We start from the raw sequence: 16,504 nt of genomic DNA on the forward strand, positions 1-16,504 counted from the left end.
TCGTACAAAGTGGTTCAATGCAATCCCTGTCCGGCCGTCGAACACTCAAGTCACAATCGCTCGGCTTCACGAACTTTTCGCTCTTTTTAGCTTGTTTCAAACGGTCGTTCCAGATATTGGGCAGCAAATAGCAAGGCACCCATTTTCCAAGTTCATAGCTGACAACACTATACACCTACGCAGCGTACCGTAACCACAGTCGACTGGACTTACTGAGAGCGCTGTTCGCACCATAAAAGACGGCCTTTTCAAGCTCTCCGCGCTGAGCTCTCTGCAGACGAAACTAGCGCGTATACGTTACTCAGCTACAGACGTAGTATCGCTTTACCGTGTGGCAAGTCCCCCTCAGAAATGCTGCTCAGAGACCACGTTTGTTCACGTTTGGATGCATATCTGCCTTCTGCTTCTCGGAGTTCTACGAAGACTCCCTGATTCCAGAGCAGGGATCTCGTGTGGGTACACAACTTTGCCTGGAGAAGGAGCTGTTATCCTAGCGTCATCAGACATTGAGCTAGGACTCTCGGCAGGTAATGGTTGACGCTTCAAAGGTGCCAGCCCGGCCTCATTTCGACCAAATTCGCCATCGGGCGCCTGTATTGCCCAGGGCTCTAAAGACTGAATAATTCGACTCTGTTCAGTCCAACCCAGATAGCGAGAATAGTCGGGCCTTACCACAAGGAGAACAGCCAAGCCCGGAATCTTCAGAGCCTAGTGACACTGATCCTGTGCTTTCGACGTCGCTGCCTGCCGAATAAGCTCGAAGTTTCTGTACCCCAGCTGTCTTGTGGAGGTCTACGTGACGACGAAGGCCTGTGCAAAGACTACAACTTTAAAGAGAGCTGGAAATGATATTAAACGCCGTACGGGCGCATGTCAAGTAGGATTAGTTCTTTTTCATTTACGTCATCTGCCAAGCAACCTAAATATAGTCCTTTGCCTGCCAAAATAACGCAGCTCCCCGTTTGCCCTCGAACTGGCTCCGTCTCTCTGTCCACCGCTGCAACACTAACCTATAATATTTGAAAGCCTACCCGACATAGGATACGGCCCCGTTTTAATCAAGCCGTTCGAACATGCCAGCGAGGCCTAGGGACCGCATGTCTACCCTTCAATCCGAGGGTCCTGGGAAGCTGGATCCTGATTTCACCTTTCCATCCAGAAGGCGAAGTACGAGTTGGAAACTCCGGCAAAACTCAGCCACGTCACGTGGACTCGTGACGTTGCACAACCCGACGACCAGTCAGTGCACGGTCATGGAAACTGATAACTTCCACCTGACAGAGTGATTTCTCGCTCACAACTGCGACTACTTATTAAGCGAATGAAAAAGTGATTGAATACGAACAATGGTCCCTAAGGGGAGACGGCAAAAGGTAGCCATTAACCCTTTCAAGTCATACCTTTAGAGGTGGAGCTTATGCGTGCCTTCTTGTTTATTTGTTTATTCATAACGTTAGATGAGTAACCTAGCTATGCATATATCAAACGAAATCGAATGCGAAATGAATTCTAACTTCTTCTTTGAAATCCGCAAAGCAAATCACAAAAATAAGAATACTGTCTACGTACGAGAATCTTGTGAGGAAAGTGCGGATAGTTATAATAACACCAACACATGAAAACTGGCGGAAAGCTGCAGCAATAATTGAGGCGTAAACCACACTACTGCGTCTAATACTATTGAGGATGAGGAAGCCCAGGAGCAAGCTTTGCTGAGGATTAAGATCGGTAAGAGCGCTGTCAGAGCTGATTGACAGCAAGATATATGCGGCATTTTGTTTGAAAAAGCTATGGAACTTTTAAGTCATTTTGAGAGTGGAGTTAGGGCAGTACAAGAATGGGCGTGGTGGTGGTGGTAGTGGTTTATTATTAAATAAAAAAAAAAGGAAAAGAGTGTTGCCGGTCGCGGCAACTGCTATCTAAAATCTGAAGCACGTGAGCGGCGGCCGGCGGGAAAGGAAAGGGGATAGGGAGAGGATAGCACTTACGTGACTTCGAGTTGTTTTCAAACGAAAGCCTGAAACAAAAGCTTGAAGCAAAAGCTTGAAGCGAAAGCTTCACTGGGCTAGCTGAGGCGCGTTTCGCATACGCACCAGTTTGACCTTCAGCCGCGTGCGGCGCGCGGCCTGCTCGTCGTCCGCTTTCTTCGCACGTGTGGTGTTCACTGCTGGTTCGTTGCGTCTACATTGCGCACCTGCTTCTTCTTCTTCTTCTTCACACGCCTGACAAGCTTCATTCGTACCGGTATATATCGCCGGTCCCAGCAGAGCACCGCGCGTGACGTCATCACTTAGCTATGCGTCTCGCTGCGCATGTGCGGTGCTCTTCAGCTGCAGCGCCACAGCGGGGAATATAAGTCGTGAAGCAGCCGCTTGCTTGCGAAGGCGTATATATACGCTGTGCTTCTGTAGTGCTACGCCATGGACGAGGTGACAAAGTTAGTGCGAGCGTTCACTACGCTCGCCTACAAGCCGAATCTACTCATCCTGCCGACATCGTTCGCCGTGAAGGACCGGCCTGAATTAAAGATGAAGCTGAGAGAGCTAAACGAGCGATGGAAACTCCCGGAGAGAGAGAAGAGGGACTTGCGAAGCGACAACGCTAGTCCCTCCCTGTATTGTTTGTGTTATTGTACACTAGATGACATTGCAGGTAGTCCAAAGCCCCGTAACTGATCATGAACTTGATAGACGCCGTTGTAGATGGTTTCACATTAATTTCGACCATCACTTTGTGCTACTTATACATGCTTTGACATTGAAGGATCAGAGGGTTTTTTATCTTTTTTTTTTTAGCGCAGATCTTTGGCGCTTGTTCCTGCGTTTCGCGGCGTCGCTGTCGGCGTTGTCCCTCGTAATCAGCTCCATAAATAAATAAACAAAATAAATACATACGTCCTGTCTCGACTGGGAATCGAACCTCCATCTCTTGGAGCCCCAGCCGAGCGCTTTAACCAACTGCGACACACCCGGGATTTTTTTGTCTTTATTGCATGAAAAAACTTCCGAGAAAAAAAAAACTTCACTTACTCAAACTTGTTACTACCTCAAGTTACCGGGCTGCTTAAAACGAGCCCGCCATATCCATAACCCAACACTTCAGCACCATGAAAACATCAAAATTCAGGGAGGCAAACACGTGCATCTAGGTACGGCAGCCAGTTTGAAGGTTCTTAGCGTGCAGCATATACACTTCTCACCAAAGAACACTGCTCACGAAACACGGTTTGGACGATCTTGGTGGTTCGGCATGTCTGTCCATCATACGGCTTTTCCAAAGACTGAATATTTGCATACTATAAGACCGCGAACAGGAAATCGTGCCGAGCTTTATCAAACACCTTCTTCTGGTCAATTTGAATCAGAGCTACTTGGTCCGTCTCATCAGATACTGTCTCCAATACTGAACGTGCAATATGGATATGTGCTTGAATACTGCCGCCTCTGATACCACATACCTGATGCGAACCTATTAAGTCCATAATGACCAGCTACAGACGGCAACAAAGAACCTTGGTAAAATATTTTAATCAACATTACAGAGGGAAATTGGACGATATCATTCAACAGTTTTCTACCAATTAGTATCTTCGGAATAGAAAGTGGGAGGCAAGAAACCAACGTCATAAGATGTATGAAAAACTTCCATCAAAGCAGGTGCTAGGCAAGGCGAAAATGTTTTATAGAATTCGCTAGTAATATCATCTGCACCAGGAGATTTCTGGCTCTGAAGGCCAGAAATGGCTGATTTAATTTCGTCCAAAGTGATGAGTCCCTCCAATATGGCAACTTCTCATCGTCTAGTCTTGGAACGTTTTCGAGTAAGGAATTGTAATCGGAACCCTGATTTGGATCTACACAACTGCCAAACAGCTTCTGATAATAGTCAAAGAAAGGAACAAGAATACCAGGAGCATCGCTGTATGTGCGATCACCATACTGAATTTCCAGTATTTCCTTCGCAAGGGCATTCTCTCTTTCGTCACTCAGGGCCCGACCAGAGGGTTGCTCGTCAAGATATCTTCGGGACCTAGATCTTAACAAGGCTCCCTTGTACCTTTCCGTCGCAAATTGTTGAAGCTCTGCTTTTACGTAATTAATTTCTTCGAGATAGGCACCCGGGCTAACCCTCTCTAGCTCATGTAGCTCAGTTAGAGTGCGCCCAAGCTCACGATGGTGGTGTCTCTTCAGGAACGCGATTCTTGCTCAGGCTTCAATTTCGAAGCTTTTGGTCTCCTGTTTAACAAGTCCCACTTCTGAAAAACTGACAGATCATGACATGGCCATATGTCTTTCAAACAAGTAGGTACAGCACGCTGAAAGATTTTATCTCAGAAAAATGACAGCTATTCATATTCCGCAGCTCCCATCGACGGTGAAGTATGGGCCGACTGTACCTCCCTATCTGAAGAGACACCATACAGTGGTCACTGAAGAAGGTGGGCCGCAATCAGTAACCAAACACGCTTGCTAACGTTTCTAGAGAAACGTAAATTCTGTCAAGGCGGGTATAGAGGAAAACTGAAAATAAGTGAAATGAATACTGTCTCCTTTTTCCTCTCCCACATCCACAAAATTATATTCACAAGCCAAATCGGTAAGTAATGCAGCACCAGGGTCATATCTCTTATATAACACTGATAACAGACATAATTTAAATCTCCCAATAATATAATTTTGCGATCCGAGCACAAATGGTCAACTAATGACAGAAAGAAAAGCCTTTTATCTCGCTGCTTTACGAGCCTTTGGTTTGGTTTGGTTTCGCTTGTGGGGTTTAACGTCCCAAAGCGACTCAGGCTATGAGAAACGCCGTAGTGGAGGACTCCGAAAATATCGACCACCTGAGCCGTAGACACAAATAATTCACCCTTTCACGCCTGAAATTGTAAGGTCACAGCATATAAGCCGCCCCTCGTTATCTATGCAATAAGACATATGGCGGTCATCTCTAGCGTTTTGGCCAAGAATAGCATACACCCTCCGAGTAGCTAACAATAATGTTATATTCCGGCAAAAAGGGCTCGAGAGCAGCTTCTGTCTCTTCATCAGAGAACAACTTTGCTTCCTGAATGGCCGCTACAGACACGCTCCATTTCCTTATAAGATGCCTTAACTTCTGTTGCCTCCGACGATTACGCATACCCCTAACGTTAAGGGTAGCGACTTGATATGCTGAGACGCTCGCCATTTTTGGTGCCAGTCCTATTAAACGCCATCCCCTGGAATGTGATGGCCCACCTGCAAATGGGCGGCCTTTCGGGCAGACATCGCCCTCTTCTTTAAAGTCAGCTTTCCCGTGACCTCTACACAGTGACAGTGTGCATTCTGATCAGCACCATCGACACACACCTCATCATCATTTGGAGGACGCTTCAATGGTGTGGTGTTGTCCATGTCCTCCTCTGAGACACCCAAGGCCTCGGCCCTCTAACCCGAGTGGAGCGCATCGCTCGCGGCGACACCGACAGCCGACAGAAAACTGGACACGCCAAAGGTCGACGCCATACACGGCTCGCTGCTACCCCCCAACGACGAAGGAGGATTGGCGAGCATTCACTGGCAGTATCGTCTCCATTGACTCCACAGGAGGCATATCCAGACGTTGTCCTTTGATGACAGGTGATTCCTGTGCAGCAAGCACAGCACTTTGAGTGGAACCCACAGGCGGGCCCGCGTCTGGCAGTTTTGGTTCTGGAGACGCGGATTCTAGATGGAAAATCGCTACAGATTCCTCTGTGTTAATATGAGGTACAGAAGGCTTCTGGTCCCCATCAATTTGAGGTTTATGAGTTAGCTCACCACTCACATCGACGACCTCTGACACATCCATGATGTGTTCTAACGCCACGTCATCTTCTCGTGACCACTGGCCGTGACGCAGCCTGTCAGCATAACTCAAGACACAGTTCTCCACAGTATACCCAGAGCGCCGGCACTCGGTGTATCGGGGCGTGCGGCACTGGCTCCGTATATGTCCAACCCGGCTGCATCAGAGACACAGTGGAGGTCTCCCTGGGATAAGAACTAATGCCCGCATCCCATAAACATTAAGAGTGTAAGGAATTGTGTTTGCTGACACTCCGTCTTGAGCGTGAGAGAGATTTCACGGTTTGCCGTTTTCATATGCTCCATCTCTGGGCACCGCCACTTTTCGCGCTCCACAGACTGAATCGCTCCATAAGGCTTTAAAGCTTCCACAATCCTCCGGTGCTCCATATAGCGGGGAAGTCAAAGGAGCTTAACCTTGACATTCTTTGTATCCGAGTCAAACACCATGCACCTAGTAAGTCCTTTGACATGAAACTCTGCTTTGTTAACAAGCTTCTGCTTGGAAGAACTACTCTCGCAGGTAACTATCCACACGTGGCTCATTTGATATTAACCAATACACAAAATTTCCCGGAGGTCCAAAATCTGTACGAGTGCGTCTCGGAAGTCGGGAGCTCGGTACGGGCGACCCTTAAGGTCAGCATGCAGAAACACGCTATTAAAGGGAAGCTGTACCGGTTTTAGAATTTGATGCGTTTCTGAGGGTCGAATCTGCAGGGTTTGTATGTTAAGTATACGAAATATTTTGGCTTTTGAAATAGTGACGTAATCATCGATTAACGTTGCTACCCCGTTCAGGCTTCTCCGCAGTGCACAGCTCTGGAGATGGGGATGTCAGTAGCAGACGACAGGTGTACGACAGGCGGTAGCGACGTCAAGGACGGCGTCTACCTCTCTTCCGCTTCTATTGCCCGAGCAGGCCTTGCATCACCTGTCGCTTGTAGGCTACGCAGTGCAACCTTTTTCTTGTCTTGCGCTTGTTTTCTTCTTTCGAACGTTACCGCAAGCTTTTTCAGTGCATCTTGCACCGTTCTTCACGAAAAGAACGACCATGCCGTGGATCTGCGCAGCCTATGGCTGCACGAACACTGGCGGCCGAGAGGATGTCGCGTTTCATAAATTCCCTAAGGAGCGCTAGCTATCGGCGCAGTGGGTTGCCGCGGTCAAGAGGAAGGATTTCACGCCTACAAAATCGCGACAGTGACTATCACCAAAGCTTGTCGTTGATGCGATCTTTTGGGATACCGATCAAATCAGCGTGATTGAAAACCGGTGCTGTGCCTTCTGTCTTCGCATACAAGTGCACCTCTCCGCCGCCAAGAGCTGCTTTCGCAAAAAGAAGAAAGCTCGTGGTAAGAGGTCCAATACATCATATTGCTCTTCTGTTCTGTTTTCGTTTTTGTTCTGTGGGGCAGATGGGTGGCCGGGCAGATGAAGGCACATGTGAAAGTAAAACTATTCAGCATTGGCGCCCGCTGACGCGGCTGGAGAACTGTGAGAGAGTAGGACTTTTTTTTTTTTTCATGATTAGGCTATCGGTACGATGCGGAAAGAGTCATCACACTGCTGAATCGACGAATGGAAAGGCAGCCCTTATTTGCTCATGAAAAGTTTTGTTCATTAAAAGAGCAGTTTTGGACCTCTATACGTTTTGCACTTAGCGATCCGATTCTGCTTGCACATGTCAAGTATGAACTTTTTAAAATAGAAGTCAGAAACCTATGCCATATAAAGGAGAACGCACATCTTAAACTCGCCTCTGCTTTGTTAAATTAAGTTTGTTATGTCATGTTTATGTCTTATGGCCATTTTCTTATTTTCAGGTTCTTGGAGAGCTCCTGGGAAATTCAACTATCCCAATTAAGATAAGAAATCGGGGCAGCATGATGTCTGTTGTCGAAGTCGCGATGTTAAGCGCAGCTAAATGAAGTGTGCTGAACTCGCGACATGGCAGCGCGTGACTGCCGACAGCTGTCCTAGCGTTTCGATATTTTTACCGGTGCTCTAAATGGGATTACGCGCGCGCAGCAAGGTAGCGGCCTGGCTTCTCGTCTATACCGCGCTCCCGCGTTAATTTGCTAAATCCCGCCAGATTAAAATGTATACGTACTCGAGGTTGCGGAAGCTGAGAGCATGACTTTTGCTGCTCTTGCTGACATATAATGACTAAATTCACGCAACAAAACTGGGGCGACGGCTCGTCTGGATGAGTTCATTTGTTTACAATCGTCACATCAAGCGCATTGACGTGACACTGTTTCGTTCGAGTCTGGCAGGAGATTTAGGGCACGAGTAACGCACATATGTTCAATTGAGAGCGGATCTCAGACGCATACAGCAGTACAGCGCAGCGGTACGTACCAGTGTGAATTTCCCATGCGGGAAAAGGTTAGCGCTGTCTCCTCTCTCGTCATGTCGCCGCTGCCGCCAGTGTCACCTTGTTCCGAAGCCGCCGCTGGTTCGAACAAGTACGACTCAATATCATATTCCCCTGAGCAGCGTGATCGTTGCATGTTCAGCTGCATACATCCACAGAAAAGCACGTGCGTGCATGTACAATCGCTTGGGCCGCCGCTACCACTGAATGGCACGCCGTCATTGACGTCACGGCGCGCTTGACCAATCACAGGCAAGAGCGCCACTTTCAAAACGCCCCACGGCGTTGGTGCACGTTTTTCTGATTAAAAAGTAGTTTGCGGTCACTTATGACTAAATTTAACGTCGTATTCGTGTTCAGGGGGTCGTAAACTGTATATCTTTATTCCGAACTCTTTCTTTTTAAAAAGTGATGCAGCTGCCCTTTAAGGACAACATTGCCGGTAGGCTGTCGAGGAAGGACAACTTTGTACGAGTCTGTAGTATCATCAGAAGTCGGAAGACTTCGGCCAATGGCCGATGCGCTGTTTCCAGCAAGGAGCATTCTTAGGCACAGCCACACAGAACGGGATAGTGAAACGCATGTCATAATTATCCTTGTCTACCGTGAGGATGATAGTAGCGATGACAATGACGCTGCAATTAGCGATAATGACAATGATGACATTAGATATGGTAACGACGGTGCATTTAGTTCATAATAATAATGAGAGCAAACGTGATGCACCATGTGTACCAGCAACGCTTAGGCTTTCGCATTTATGCCGTGTAGATTCCACAGTGCTCTTGGAATTTTTGAGGACAGCTCTTTGCCGCCCGTCCCTGCGTTTCGCGGCGTCGCTGTTGTCCCTCATAAGGAGCTCCGCAGCAAAAAAAAAAACAAGAAAAGAAAAAAAAAACAATGGTACCATTGTATAGAGCGTCAAGGAAAGGAAAGGTGTGCAAGTGACAAAACCGTTGATGTTGTTTAATTAAGTAATTAATTTGAGCCAATAACAATGATAATTGGTTCACAGAAAGGGAAAGGCGCGATGTCTGTCACATTTTTTCTGTGGGCACCTCAGCCGGGCAGTAAAGGAAGGGAGGAAGATGTGAGTGAAAGCACAAAGAGTGAAAGGGGTGTCGTAGTGGATGGCTCCGTAGTAATTTCGACCACCTGGAGATCTTTAACGTGCACTGACATCGCACAACACACAGACGCCTCTTTGTTTCGCCTCCATCGAAACTTAATTATAGCTAGTTAAGTGGTTTAGAGGAAAGGAAAGGCTCAGTATCTGTCACTCTCGGAATAGGAATTCACATGGTATGGAATATGTGTAAAAAATAAAAAGTTGGCGATAATTTTACATACATGTCTTGCTCGAATTATTTGCCTCCATCTATCGAAAAGCTGAAACAGCTGATGAGCTGCGCTCACATATCACATTTGGAAGTAACGTAATCGTTGGCAATATTTTTGTATTTAATTTTACTTCCCGTAGTCGAAATTTGATCCCGCGACCTTCGTCTCAGAAACCGAACACTGTCGGCACCGAGGCACCACAGCGGATTTTGCTTTTTCTTGCGGATTAATTACTCACTTTGTTGAGCACGTTGACGCAACCGCACACTAGGAGGAGACGTAGCATTTGATGCATAATGACGGGCTTATTGGCCCTCTGGATGTTAGACGGAGGGGGGGGGGGGGGGGGGGGTCAAAAGCCAAGGCCATTCTGTTTCTTAAGTGCTTGCGGGTAGCGTAAGCCAGTTCGCATTCATGCCACCATGAACCCTCAATCAAATTGATTAGCAGTCATTTTTCCGGATGAATTCGCGATCGGTTTAGGCAGAATCATAGCTGTAATCGTACTAACACCAGCAAAAACAAAGAAAAGGCGGAAGCAGGAGTGCTGTGCAAATGTACGAATCCTTATTATCATGCAGATTACACAGCGTGTAGGCAGAAAGGATCGCCATATAATCCAGCGCCTTCATTATTATTGTGTAATCAAAGCGACGTCAATAAAGCGAGGGTTAGTTTAGGCCCCCGCAGAGCAGGATAGGGAAAACTGGAATACCTTAGCACGCAGAGCAACTATCTGGAATGAACATTTGTAACGCCGTTTTAGATCTACAAAAGGGGAAAAAGAAATAACGCTTTCAGTTGCAATCTTTTTGTTTCTGTTAGCTGTTGTGTGGTAACAATCGCTGTTACCGAGTCTGCTCTCTTACATACGTATGATTTTATGTCCTACTGGATGTTGGCATGATCAGCTTTGCGCCTGGAAGGTGCATGTGCAATATATAGAGGTTGTAACAGGTGTATTGTAGCATTTAGCAAGTACCGTTTTCATGGCGTCAAAGAATATTTTTCCTTTAAAGTTTGATCAGGAACTCTCAGCGCATCTCCGAAGAACTGTAGTCACAATAACATGAAGCGCGACTGTATGCTGCCGCTTGGAAACGATGTGTTGATGAATGAAGAAAAAAAATCTTAATGTTGAGCTTAAACGACATTTTGCACCTGACCTTTATTATGCAATAGAAAGCTTACTTTCGGAAAATTTCAGAGTGTAGGTTCCCTGAGTGCGACCGAGTGTCTATTTTTATTATTATTTTCAATTAGCTAAACGTTTTGTTCTACATTTGTAGCTAAACCGGAGCAATGGCACCATTCATTTCCCAATGTTTTGAATCAAATCCCTGTCTTCAGGTTTCTGTTACTAGTATATTTACTGGAAATGCTTCAGTCGTGTTTAATTTTACGCGTTCAGTTTGCATATAGACGAGGGGCATTTCGTTATTCTGCAGTGTATCGAAGAACGAACTCGAGCGCATATACGACCTAACAAATTCGGAGAATAACAGCTGAGCGATGGGTAAAGATGTCAAGTAGGCTTTGATCTGATGGGATGGGTTTTTTTCCGAACGATTCGTGGGTTGTTATACATAAGAGGCAAAATATAGTGACCTATTTTGACCTTTGAAGAAGCAAAGCGACCTATACTTGTTCATTACTGCCACCACATAAGAGTTATTATTTGGTCTTATACAGTGGAAGTACCGCAATAAAAAGTCAGTTGAAATGGGAAAGATGAATTATTTGATTGCTAGCCATTTTGAGCCTTGGCCACCGATAGGGAGTGATTTTTTCGGTGATTTAATGCGTCCAGAGATTGATGTTGCATTGAGATGCTCTTCTAGTTTCCGACCTATTTCGTAGGGGCCGGCACTGGAGGCTTTTTCTTACACCAAATGAAATATATTGTCTTGCATATCTTTAATGACTATGGGCTAAGCGCGGTAAGTGTGACGTCGTACAAGCTTTATTACAACATTACAATAGAATGTGCGCTCTATTGCTGTCGCATCGTGCAATGGACCAATATGCCGCGGGAAAGCAAGTCTTCAAAGCAGTCACGCTGCCCCCGAAAGCGAGCAAAATTGCGAGTGAAGCTTCGCAATGTGACGGTTTTGACTGCTCAGAAAATATTGCCGCGGCAGCCACTAACGAAAGCAAGGAGCCCACTATTTATCATTGGCGTGAGAACTCAAGCCAGTGAGAACATTACGATTAGAGAATACAGTGAGACGAGGTGGGAAATATGAGAATTCAAGGTATAGAGATTAAATATTAATAATTTTTTCGAAGTCAAGCTTTTTCCCTCGGTCGATCGCGTCGTAAATTGCTGCGATAGTTTCCTGTAGCCCAGCCACCTAGCTTGGGAAGTAATTTTCTCTCCAAGGTTAGCGATGAAATCCTCGGCCACTGCAAACCTTCGAGAGCTCGTTTATCTTATACGCACTCTTGTAAGGGCCACTTTTTTTTATTCGCGACTTTGACAAGCCGAGACCCTGTGAATTCAGTTTTCTGACAAAAGTAGAACCCAGATTCTAACTTTCCCATTTGTGCGGCAACCTGAATTTAAATGTGGATTCGGGCCTGCTTATTCAGTTATCCAGATAACGAGTTGAAAGCTTGAAGTTATTTCGAATAACACTTAAGGGAACACAGAGTACAGTCCGAAGTTGCCCTATTTTGGCACGCTATGACATTCTAGTGAGAGTTTTCAAAGCTCCCTCCACCGGAGCTCCAATGCGAAAGAAACTAGGCCTTGCGACATCGAACATGCAGCGACGCAATGCAGTTGCAATTGCAGCTCGCTAATGCGCGGTCATTCACACCTCGTCAATTGCGGGGTAAATCTTCAGTGTCTTGTGAGCTTACCGTAATCGGGTGGCACAGCGCTTAGATGATACCCCATATTCGACAAAGAGACGGTCGGTGGCAGTAAGTTCAGAACGGACGATGAGGAATGTCTAAAGAATTTTGTTTTATAGAATCAAGGCACCGATGAAGCTGTGGTGCATCAGCGTTACAAGGGCCAAATTTGTTGTGAAAATTAAGAAAAAATACTTTTCAGCCTAACTTCGCTCATATGCTTTTTCTTTTTTTTTTTTCAAATAAAAACAACCAGCTTTGCTTTTTTGCTACTCCTTTTACAATGCATTTGCATCGTTAGATAGCTCTTCTAGTACGTAGTCTAAACCTTGTGCGGAACTCTGATAGCGCTTAGACAAAATATATATTTTTTTTTTCAATACCTCAAATGCCCCTGTCACTCAGATTCGACTAATATGCCCATTTCTCTTCCCCAAATTCTTTCGTTAGCTGTGATACGCAAGTATCAAATGCATTTGTTCCCCGCAAGTCAACAAGAAAAATATAGGCACGAATAGGAAAAAAAAATAAAATTAAAAAAAAAACATTACAGCCATCGCAACTGTGAAACACAGCAAGGGAAGCTGTTTTTTTTTTAACATGATTGCACTAAGCTTAGGTAGTGCTGCACCTGGAATTAACTAATTACGACATTTGGGAGTCCCGTAAAATTCACAATAAACCCGTCTGTTACAATACCTGACACTTTAAGAGACCTTCTCAGTTTCCTCACAAATGCAGCTAGTCTGCCATGCTTCTCGCGACATCTCCAGAGTGGTTAAAAGTGACAAGGAAATGGGCAACACGGAAAGGACGGAAGGCGAAAGAAGAAAGAGGTCTGAAGGAAGACCATCTTCACATGCAGAGTGCGTGCCTTTGAGGAAGAAAATTCTAAGTAGTCCACTTCTTTCCAATTACTCTGCAAGGACAGATTACGAGATGCTGTCTTGTAGTCGTCTGATGGGCTCCTGCGATAACAGACCGATCGCTGTAGCGCAGGGCATCTAAATGATTTCCCAATCCGCTTGAAGTACGTCCGGTAACATAGAGGCGATAGCCTCTGGTGCTTTCGAACGTTGTTCTCCGATGCGAGAGCGCTGGTCACCGGTGCACTGTCCTGTACAGTTACGCGCTTATCGCCCACAGGCTGGGTTCCTGTTGTACCACGGATTGCAAATACTTAAGGTCTTGTCTTGAAATTAGGGTGGTCTTAGCCTTACACTTATTTAAGATTTCGCATCTTTTGCAGAAAATTCGCCAGCTACTCAGAAGTTCTGCGGACGCTGTTACTGCAGTAGTTTCTTCACGTCTTGCCCATAAGTTAACACAGTTTATTGGTACACGTCGTTCCCGACCATCTTCCTTGCACATAAAAAAGTGGTAAAAGCAAAAAAAAAAAAAAAGAAAGAAACTGGAAAAGCGGGAAGGCTTGTTAAAGTTTTATGCAGATAAAAAAAAATAGGTCGAATAGCCTGCTAGTTAAAGTGGAAAGTTTAATATTTATTTTTTTAATGGCAACAGGCACAACGGTGTTTATTTTCGTAAGATCTCCATTATATGTCGTGCTCAATACTCGTATTTTGGCATTTTAGTTAGTTATTTAATTCATATTAATATTATCTTATATTACTTCGCGACGGCGAGAGCAGGGTCACGAGTTCCTAACCAGAGAGCAATGACGCTGCATCGTATTACAGAAGGTAGTTCTATTCGCACTGCTATTTCTTTTTTTTTTTTTTTTTGTGCATTGAGCTGCCTTAAGAACAATGCGTAAAACACATCAGTCTTCGCAGGGAGCGGCCATTCGAGATTTTTAATTATCCAGGCTTGGGCAGTGTATTCATTTGTAACCGAAAAGCGCGGAACAACGGGAGAAGAGACTCTCTTGTCTCGTTGTTCCACGCTGTTTTATCACAAACAAGCGTTGATTACCTCTACCCCTACGCAGTATCGAGATTGTGAGGGTATTGGTCAGTAGATTAGCGTGGGGGCGTGGGGCTGCTGTCTGTACACGAGTTAAAGATTACACAAATTGTTCCTTGTAGACTGTAGCATACACAGAAGCGGGAACGCGTGATGACAGACAAGGGACTTTTGCCCATTTTAGATATACACAGAAGCAGGAGCACTTGAAGCCCGACAGGGGACTTATGCCCATTTCGGAGATCTTCTGAGCGACGCATCCGATAAAGCGTCCGGATTCTGCACCATAGGTCGTGGCAAAGCACAAACAAGTATACGGCTTGCCTGGACGTTGGCTTTTGAGTTCATAAGTGACAATACTAATAAATAAAACGACAAATAGATGAGGGCCTACTTTATAGGTGCTATTCACGCGAAGCTATGGATGTAATTTTGTGGCACACCACGCAAGTCGAAGCAGGCGACGATGAGCCGAATAGATAAGCCTGCTGCTTTTCGTTACGTTACATGAACCACAAAATTGCTGCCGCTGGGGTGAACGCTTACTGGAACAAAAGGAAAGCTTATTTTGTATCGCAAAGAATAAATGAAGAAGGGCGAAGGGAAGAACAGGAAGCCTCTAAATTGACACGCAGCCTTTGTCACAGTGTATAGCGTGTGTAACGCGTAGGGCCGAAGTGACGTGCCCGTGGCACTTGATATGGATGATATGAAACTCATATCGACATATGATATATGATATATAAACTCATATGATATATAAACTCATACCCACATATGATATATGGGGCTATGAGTTTATCAAAATAAACTTTGTTGAAAATCAGAGTTTGTTGTGTCGTCCGCTTGCTTCGTGCTCCTGTCATGCACCTCTTTGCCTTGTTCATGTGCGCCTCACTAATTGCGTAAACAGCATAATATAAGGCCTTCACTTGTTTTTCGTAACCTTTGCTCAGGTGTCCTATTTAGACCACTCGCTGAACTCTCGCATTTTCGCCTTCGTTTTCAATAGGTTCCTTCCCGTGGTGCGCTTTCGTGGCATATAGTTAACTCGTGACATTTTGTTCTTAACTTAGGGACCTGAATGCAAGGGCTTGAATAAACAAACTGAAAGGTGAATGGCGCTCGAAGCTTTCCTGCAGCTCTTTTCGTCTCGCATATAATGCGCACGGACTCTAGCCGCTTGCACTTTAGCTGTATGATCGGTTTTGTGAAAGCTATTTAGGTAAATGTGGAACGAAATGCTCAGGAGCCTTGAGGTGTCGAGAGCGGCAATAAAGGCAGCCGATAGGCATCGCCCGGGCGACACGTCACGTGCAGCAGCTGGGCTCAGGAGCCCTTACAAGTGATAGTCCTCGATTACGATTCATGGTTGACACCGGAGGGCCTGTTGATTTTCGATGCTCGGCACGTGCAAAACTGCCCAATGATCTATTTCTTCTTCTTGATCGTTTTATCAAACGCCATTTTTCGCCCCAAACCTCGTACTAACACTGGTTCGGTCGCTGGCCAGGAAAGTATTGAGTCACGTTTGCTTCAGTTGTTCATAATGGGCTGCGTTTTCTGTCGACGTCCGGCACTTCCTTTCTATGCAGAACAGTATCTCTGTCTCCTTCATGTAGATGGCGAGCAGACGTCTAGCACCGATTCCGTGCAGTGGTCCGTGTTTAGAGGTTTAGGCTAGGAAGCCTCGAAGAGCGAGGGATCTTCCGGTGCAACGCATGCCACTCCGTTGTGTCTTTTATAGCGGCTTTTGCGTTAGCTTCCGTCTCCGGCGACTGCGTACAGGCTCCCGGGAGGGCACGTGATTAGTGATGGGTCTAATGGTTTACTGAGACGAAACGTTCGGAGCATAAACAGGGAGGCTGTCCTGTCTTTCAGCGTGCCCGCACGTAGGTCGAAAGGCGTGAGCGCTCACAGCGTCCGATAACGCGTGGAAAGGAAGCGGAGACATACGCCACACCATTTTCTTTTTCGTCTTGGTCTCACATCGGCTGAAGCAGAGCCTTTTTGCGTTGCAGCCGCGATACCCAAGGAGGAAAGGAATAGAAATTTGGATGACATAACGCGCGTAAGGTTGGAAACAGAACACGCTCGTGCTAAAACCTCCTACGCACATGTGAAGAGGAAAGCAGAAGATTAGGAACTACGCTTTACACGTGCGGTCGAACGA

General features: G+C 45.9%; 1 pseudogene; it reads right to left on the reverse strand.

Moving 5' to 3' along the window:
- Window positions 1–5,520: 5,520 nt before the first annotated feature.
- On the reverse strand, window positions 5,521–6,374 carry LOC146201574 (uncharacterized; annotated as a pseudogene).
- Window positions 6,375–16,504: the final 10,130 nt, after the last annotated feature.

Source organism: Amblyomma maculatum, chromosome 1 (assembly GCF_055883805.1).
Source record: "Amblyomma maculatum isolate TAMU_Amacu chromosome 1, ASM5588380v1, whole genome shotgun sequence".
Classification (NCBI taxonomy): Eukaryota; Metazoa; Arthropoda; class Arachnida; order Ixodida; family Ixodidae; genus Amblyomma; species Amblyomma maculatum.